The sequence below is a fragment of the Pongo abelii genome, chromosome 22 (genome assembly GCF_028885655.2).
Source record: "Pongo abelii isolate AG06213 chromosome 22, NHGRI_mPonAbe1-v2.0_pri, whole genome shotgun sequence".
In the NCBI taxonomy this organism is placed as follows: Eukaryota; Metazoa; Chordata; class Mammalia; order Primates; family Hominidae; genus Pongo; species Pongo abelii.
Genome location: NC_072007.2, coordinates 15,323,361 through 15,331,608, shown reverse-complemented (window position 1 = coordinate 15,331,608; position 8,248 = coordinate 15,323,361). Strand labels below are relative to the sequence as shown.

Below are 8,248 nucleotides of genomic sequence, written 5' to 3'. Positions count from 1 at the left end.
TGCCGCCATCGCGTCCAGCCCCCGGAACCCTCTCCCCCACACGTGCTGCAGGCTGACCCCAAACCCTCCAGGTGCCCACCAAGCCCAAGCGGGGCGCCGCCGACTTGGTCCCAAAGGCGCACGCGCGGAGACACGGACAACAGGCCAAACAGTGGCCAGTGGCAGTGCCCCACAAGGCGGAACTGGGTTTAGTCCCAGACGGGGCCACCACAGCCTAAGCTGGTGAGCCGCCCAGGGAGAGAGGATCAGTGGGCAGGGAGGGGGGCACAGACAGGCAAGGCTAGGGACTGCGAGGGCAAGGGCACCGGGGAGCCTGCAGAGGGGCGGCTCGGGGAGAAACCTCAGGCACGGCCGGGCCACCAGGAAAACACTGCCATGGGATCCCACCACCACAGGCACGAGGGAGGTCCCACGGCTCCCCATCTAGGATGCCGGATGGCCCTCGGCAGTCACCAAGACCCACTTCATGAGCCCCAGGTCCTGCCATTGGGACCCCAAAGCGACCTCAGCCACAAACCCAATGCCAAGGCCACGTTGCTCATTTCCCGTCCATCCTCCAACCTGGTCAAGCTCTGGGAGAATGATGCGCCCCCCACTTGGGATGCTTCCCATGGCCAGGCGGCCCAACCCCGTGCAATGCAAATGCGGTCGTCAGCACGGTCGCTATTCCATAGGGGAGCAGGCGAAGAGCCAGCTTGCAGGGGAGCGGGTCACTCACCAGGTGAAACGCCGGGCACAGCCACTGCTCGCGCACAGACTCGGAAGGAGGAGGCGTGGGCCACACAGTAGGCAATGAGCCACCCTCGGTCCCCACTGCGGAGGCCGGGGAACCCTCTCTCTTCCCCCCTCACCCTGTCGATGGGGAAGCGGAGGAGTGTCCTCTGCAAGCGAGTCGCTACGGCAGTGCTACCTTAACGCAGAGAGAGGCAGCAGGCCGGGGAATCCGGTACCCCAAAGGCACACCTCTCGGATCGCTAGAGAAGGCTTTCTCACCGAGGGTGGGTCACACTCCCCACCCGCCAGTCACCCCTCGTCAGGCCTGCAGAGGTGCTTAGGGATGCCTGGAGAAGGGGGGGGGCTTGCGGTACCAGGAAAAATCTGCGTGAGGCAACCTTGAGCCTTCGCGGTCTGGGCAGGTGACCTCGCCGCTGCGCATGCGCGCAATCCCCTAAGGACTCCACGTCCACCCACCTCCTATCTCCCAGGCAAAGCACCTCCAAGTAAACCCATACACAACCAGTCAGAGGCAGAATGGTAGCCCCTCGGCGGCCGGCCGGCACATGCGTCACCTGCCCCAGCCCACTGCGATCATTAACACGCCCCGCGCACAACCGCCAGAGGGGAGCACGGGACCTGCACTCAGCAGACCAGGCGGCGCCCTTCCTTGCATGGCAGGGGTCGTCTCACTCAACCGCCTCAACCCCCACACCAACGAGCTCCCTCAGGACCCACTCGCGGACACCATGGCAGTGACCGGAGGAGGGGGCGCTGGGGATGGGAAACACACACCACCGCTGGGCCTCGGGCACCTGAGTGATAAGCTGGGATTGGAAGGGGGGAGCCGGGTGCAGTAGGCTCACGCCTGTCATCTCCGCACTTTGGGAGGTGAGGGAAGGTGGATCCCTCGATCCAAGCCTTGGCAACATGGTGAAACCTCGTCTCTAAAAAAATACAAAAACTAACTGGTTTCAGAACCTGGACTCAAAGTTAATAAATAGATAAATAGGCCGGGCACGGTGACTCAAGCCTGTAATCCCATCACTTTGGGAGGCCGAGGTGGGCGGATCACGGGGATCAGGAGATCGAGACCATCCTGGCTACCACAGTGAAAACCTGTCTCTACTCAAAATACAAAAAATTAGCCAGGCATGGTGGTGGGCGCCTGTAGTCCCAGCTACTTGGGAGGCTGAGACAGGAGAATGGGGTGGACCCAGGAGGCAGAGCTTGCAGTGAGCTGACATCATGCCACTGCACTCCAGTCTGGGCAACAGAGTGAGATTTTGTCTCAAAATAATAATAATAATAATAAATAGATTAAAATTGAAAATTTGAAAGAAAACGTAGCTGGCTGGGCACAATGGCTCACACTTGTCATCCCAGCACTTTGGGAGGCTGAGATGGGCAGATCACATGAGGTGGCCAGTTCGAGACCTGCCTGACCACATGGAGAAATGCTGTCTCTACTAACAATACAAAATCAGCCGGGTGTGGTGGCACATGCCTGTAATCCCAGCTACTCAGGAAGCTGAGGCAGGAGAATCACTTGAACATGGGAGGTGGAGGTTGCGGTGAGCTGAGATGGTGTCATTGCACTCCAGCATGGGCACCAAGAGTGAAACTATATCCCAAAAAAAAAAAAAGAATTAAGGGCTATATTCTGTTATTTTTGCTTCCTACCCTGAGAAGAACATAATACAGCTGCTGTCTGTCTGCCTGCCTGCCTGCCTGCCTGCCTGTGACAGGGCCTCACCCTGTCTTTCACCCAGACTGGAGCGCAGTGACACCATTATGGCTCACACATTGCAGCCTCAACCTCCCCAGGGTTAGGCAATTCCTCAAGGGATCCTACAGCCTCGACCTCCCAAAGTGTTGGGGTTACAGACGTGAGCCACAAGCACCCAGCCTGAGTTAATACATCTGGTCTCACTACGTCTTAACCACACACTCATGAAGAACTCAAGTCAAGAGAGATTCGGCAAGAGACTCACAGCATTCTCTCCCGAAAGCAGTGAGGTGGATGGCAGACGTGTGTCTCGAGCTCCTAGGGTTTTAGGTGACCATGCGTAGAGGAGAGATTTCCAATGTTTCCAGAGATGCACGAACCACACTTATTCGGGGCATCTGAACACGAGATGGGGTTTCTGACAGCGACTTAAGGGCCAGGAAGGGCCAGAATCTGCCAAGGCTCCTGTCCCAGGGTGGGGCCGATGGAACCCAAGGTAGAGGGAGTCAGCGGTCTGCACAGAGAGAGCTCCAGCCCTAGGCCCCACCGTGCAGACCAAATCAGAAGGAACAGAGTCCTTCGTCCTACATGCCACATCGCTCCACTGAACTTGGGAGCGGATCCGTTTTCCAAACACGAGGTGACTTTCACTTTGCAATGGATCACAAGGGGCCGGGCTTTCCAGAGTCGGCAGGATAAAGAAGTCATTCTGGCTTGGCCTCCCCCATTCCCCGGTAACTGGTGAATTTAAATGAGCCGAGGCTGGCCGGGCCGGAGCCGCTACAGGGCGGAGGTGGGTGGGTGGGGTGGCGGGTTGCCTGAGGCACTGCAGAAATTGGGCCTGAGCCTCGAGGATGACCGTGCTGCAGGAACCCGTCCAGGATGCTATATGCCAAGCACTAAACCACTATGCTTACCGAGATGGGGTTTTCCTCACAGAAGGCCTTTATGCAGAAGTACACTCAGAAGAAGCCTTGTTTTTACTGGCGACCTGTTCTTGCCGCCCAGAAAAGGCCTATAAAGCATATAGACACTTGAAAAGTCACAGTTGTCCTACACTGCAATGCAAATACCAGCTTGCAAAATGTTGTGTTGATCTCAGTAAGCTTGCAGACTGGGAACAAATCTTGTCTGGTGGAGTGTTTAATAAGCAGAAAAGCCATGATGATATTGTCACTGAGTTTGGTGATTCAGCTTGCTTTCCCCTTTCATTGTTGGGACATGTATATTGCAAGACAGATCGGCTTGCCAAAGGATCAGAAGGTTACCAAAAGAGACTTAGTTTAAATCCTTTCCTCTGGTATCCCTTTGAATCATTATGTGAAATAGGTGAAAAGCCAGATCCTGACCAAACATTTAAATTCACATCTTTACAGAACTTTAGCAACTGTCTGCCCAGCTCTTGCACAACACAAGTACCTGATCACAGTTTATGTCACAGACAGCCTGAGACTGTTCTTACGGAAACACCCCAGGACACAATTGAATTAAACAGATTGAATTTAGAATCTTCCAATTCAAAGTACTCCTTGAATACAGATTCCCCAGTGTCTTCTATTGATTCAGCTGTAATTTCACCTGATACTGTCCCACTGGGAACAGGAACTTCCATATTATATAAACAAGTTCAAAATAAACCAAAAACTGGTCGAAGTTTATTAACAGGACCAGCAGCTCTTAGTCCATAAACCCCAAGTTTTGGGATTTTGCCATTAGAAACCCCAAGTCCTGGAGATGGATCTTATTTACAAAACTACACTAATACACCCTCTGTAATTGATGTGCCATCCACAGGAGCCCCTTCAAAAAAGTCTGTTGCCAGAATTGGCCAAACTGGAGCAAAGTCTGACTTCTCGCAGAGTGGAAATAGCCGAGAGGTAACTCCAATTATTTCACAAACAGAAAGATCTGGTCCATAAATAAGTACAACACCTCAGGTAATGAGCCCCACTATGACATCTCCCCGAAATGCACTGCATCAAAAAACTTCATGACTCTTTACTAGTGACAGTTCCACAACCAAAGAGAATAGGAAGAAATTTAAAATGAAATTTCCACCTAAAACCCCAAACAGAAAAACAAAAAGTAAAACTAATAAAGGAGGAATAATTCAACCTAATATAAATGACAACCTGGAAATTACAAAATTGGACTCTTCCATCAATTCAGAAGACAAAATATCCACAATCACACATCAGATTCAGGCTTTTAATCTACAAAAAGCAGCAGCAGAAGGCTTGATGAGCCCTCTTCATGAAAGTGGGAAAGGTTATTTAGCTTTGTGTTCATACTACTGCAAAGAAGCTATAAATATTTTGAGCCATCTACCGTCTCACCACTACAATACTAGTTGGGTACTGTGCCAAATTGGAAGGGCCTATTTTGAAATTTCAGAGTACATGCAAGTTGAAAGAATATTCTCAGAGGTTAGAAGGATTGAGAATTATAGATTCGATGGCATGGAAATCTACTCTACAACACTTTGGCGTCTTCAAAAAGATGTCTCTCTTTCATTTCTGTCAAAAGACTTAACAGACATGGATAAAAATTCGCCAGAGGCCTGGTGTGCTGCAGGGAACTGTTTCAGTCTGCAGCGGGAACACGATATTGCAATTAAATTCTTCCAGAAGGCTATCCAAGTGGATCCAAATTATGCTTATGCCTATACTCTATTAGGGCGAGAGTTTGTCTTAACTGAAGAATTGGACAAAGCATTAGCTTGTTTTCGAAATGCTATCAGAGTCAATCCTAGACATTATAATGCATGGTAAGTGGTAATGAAGTGTAAAGACAAATCTTGTTGATGGTGCTGGTAGTCACTAATTTTTCTTGTTAGATAGCTCTTTATTGTCATGAATTTGGTTACTAATACTTAGGGATGGTACATACAGGTCAATAACTTCAAACTAACATGTTTTCTTATGAAATGTATGTCTTTAACAAACTCTTCAGTTAACTAATTATAATAGAATACCAGATGCTTATACTCAACAGTTTCAGTCTTCTACCAAACTTTTGCAAATACTGTAGTTGTGTTTTGTTTGTTTGCTTGTTTAGTTTTGTTAATTGATTTGTTAGTTTTTCCTCAAACACAGAAATGGTGATTGGGACAAAAAGTGCTTGGGAAATTGGAAAGGAATAGCATAATTCACTTATTGGATAATAGAAAAAAACACTGAAAAATTCACTAGTTGCTGCTTTTTGACAGTGTTCCAGTTTATTGAGTTACTATTAAGAACTTAGTGTACCCTTTTATTTAGCAGTATCTCTGTTTTACTTTTTTGTATTTGTGTATAAGTAGACACATAGGAAATTACTACCCAGGCCATATTGTTATCAACTGAATAACATATGAAAACGTTTGGTCCTACTTCTGCCTCAACACCGTACTTACTGTTGACATTTATTGTATTTTTCTGGACTGACATAAAAGTTTAAATATCAAGAGAAGGCCAGGCATGGTGGCTCATGCCTGTCATCCCAGCACTTTGGGAGGCCAAGGCAGGCAGATCACATCAAGAGATCGAGACCATCCTGGCCAACATGGTGAAAATCCGTCTATATTAAAAGTATAAAAATTAGCTGGGCATGGTGGTGGGTGCCTGTAGTCCCAGCTACTCAGGAGGCTGAGGCAGGAGAATCGCTTGAACCTGGGAAGTGGAGGTTGCAGTGAGTCAAGATTATGCCATTGCACTCCAGCCTGGGTGACAGAGTGAGACGCCGTCTCAAGAAAAAAATAAAATAAAATAAAATAAAATAAAATAAAATAAAATAAATAAAATAAAATAAAATAAATAAGTAAATAACAAGAGAAAGTATAATTCTGAAGTCGTAACTCTGTGGAAGCTTTTCTGTCAGATATGGTTATCTTTGGGGTTAATTATTATAGCAGTTGAGTTTTAACACTTGATTTGCTTCTAAATCTGAAGCATTATATTACTAAAATATTTTTTGATTTGTGAATATGTTGTTCAATGGATTATATCTCATTTTGCAGTAGTAGTTGCAGTGCCTGAAAGATTGCCAAAAAAAAGTGCTAGCTTTTGCTGACAAATGTAACAATCAACTTGCCAATATTGCCTTCTTTTCCAATAGCTATGCTCTCCATAATATTTTAAGAACTCAGTTCTTCATAAGGCTTGTGTTTTTTTTTATTTTTTCCCAAGTATGGTTGATCCTTGTGCTGTTCTTTTTTAAATGTGTATTGTCTGTTCAGCTATTGTACAAGAGTCACATTCTTAAAAACCTTAACCATATCAAAAATTGCGTTTAAAGGAGGATTATTCAGATTGGCAAGTTTTTAGTAGGAGGAGTTTAAATGCTGACATATTTAGGTAACTCGAAATACTGAGCAACTTTATTCTAACTACTAAATAGATAACCATTCTTTTGTTTTCACTTTCGCTATCATTAGCACCGTGTTTAATATCTTTTCTTCATCTATAACACAATCATAACGATATACAAAGCCACTCAAATAAAGCAGATATATTGTGCTTTAAAAAAAAAAAAAGAAGTTATTATGTGGCACACAATGAGTTGTGACTCGAATCTAGAATCTCCAGTGAAAACCAATGAAACAGGGTCAAATCCCTTGTCTACCAAAAATAAAAAAATGTGCCAGGCGTGGTGGTGCTGAGGCAGGAGAATCACTCTAACCCAGGAGACAGAGGTTGCAGTGAGCTGAGACCACGCCACTGCACTCTAGCCGCGGGGGGACAGAGCAAGACTCCATCTCATAAGCAAACAAACACAGAAAGCCAATAAAGCTGTTTAACTCAACGTGTCAGGCTCAGGTCTCTTGTCAGGATACATCCAGCACCAGGGGAAACGTTGAGGGGTGGGGTGGAATCTATTTTGTGGACTCAAGGAAGGGTTTGAGAGACAGTCCCACAAACGTGACGGCCTAAAGAAGCCCCTCCGCCCAAGAAGCAATATTCATTTGTATCCTGTAGCCACCCACGAGGAGAATCAGGCTCTCTACAGACCCCCACCCCACCCCACCCCATCCCACCACCCCACCTCATGAAATGAGCTGTCGCTGTGTCAGGCTCTATTCACGCAATGTGGTTTTGTAACCTCCAGCATTTGTGTGTGTGTTGCGGGGTGGGGTTGGGGTGGCTGTGGACAGAGGAGAGGATAAAGCGGTGGTGTCCCACGGGTGCCCAGTACATGGGACATGAGTGGGTTGGCCAGAGGCTAGGGAACTCATCTCCTGTCAGGACGTCTCCCCTCCTGGTCCCCTCTCTGACCTATGCTCCACATCGCAGTTCAGTGGGGATCTTGTGGGTGGAGTCACCATCCCTTTGGACTATAGTCAACGAAGGCCGGGCTCCCAAGAGTCTCCCCGGAGTCGGGGCCTTGGCCAGGCTCACAAGGATGCTGACGGTGATGGTTGGTGATGGTGATGTACGTTGGAGACCTCGGGCCAATGCAGAGGTATCCATTGGACCTCGGTGGGACAGGTCAGCTTTGCAGAGTCCCGTGCATCCTTCCAGAGACTCATCCAGCACTAGCAAGCATGGTCCCGAGGATCCCAGCTCCCAGCAGAAGCACTTTTGTTCACACAGAATCCTGGGCAGGAAAGTTCTGAGCAGGTTTAGACCTCCTAGCCAAAAAGCCAAAGTCACTTCTGGGATTTTTTTTCAAAGAGCCAGTGGTTCCACAAAGGGCCATGAGTAGTTGCGGAAATGGAGAGAAGTGCTTGCAGATACATATTTGAGACAGAACAGACAGGGCTTGGTCATAGGTCATGGAGGACATGAGCAGATGCACATTGAGAAAACCCTCCCAGCATCCTAGGTG

At 47.9% G+C, this 8,248-nt stretch overlaps 1 pseudogene; it reads left to right on the top strand.

Moving 5' to 3' along the window:
- Positions 1-3,297: 3,297 nt before the first annotated feature.
- On the top strand, positions 3,298-5,457 carry LOC129049669 (cell division cycle protein 27 homolog; annotated as a pseudogene).
- Positions 5,458-8,248: the final 2,791 nt, after the last annotated feature.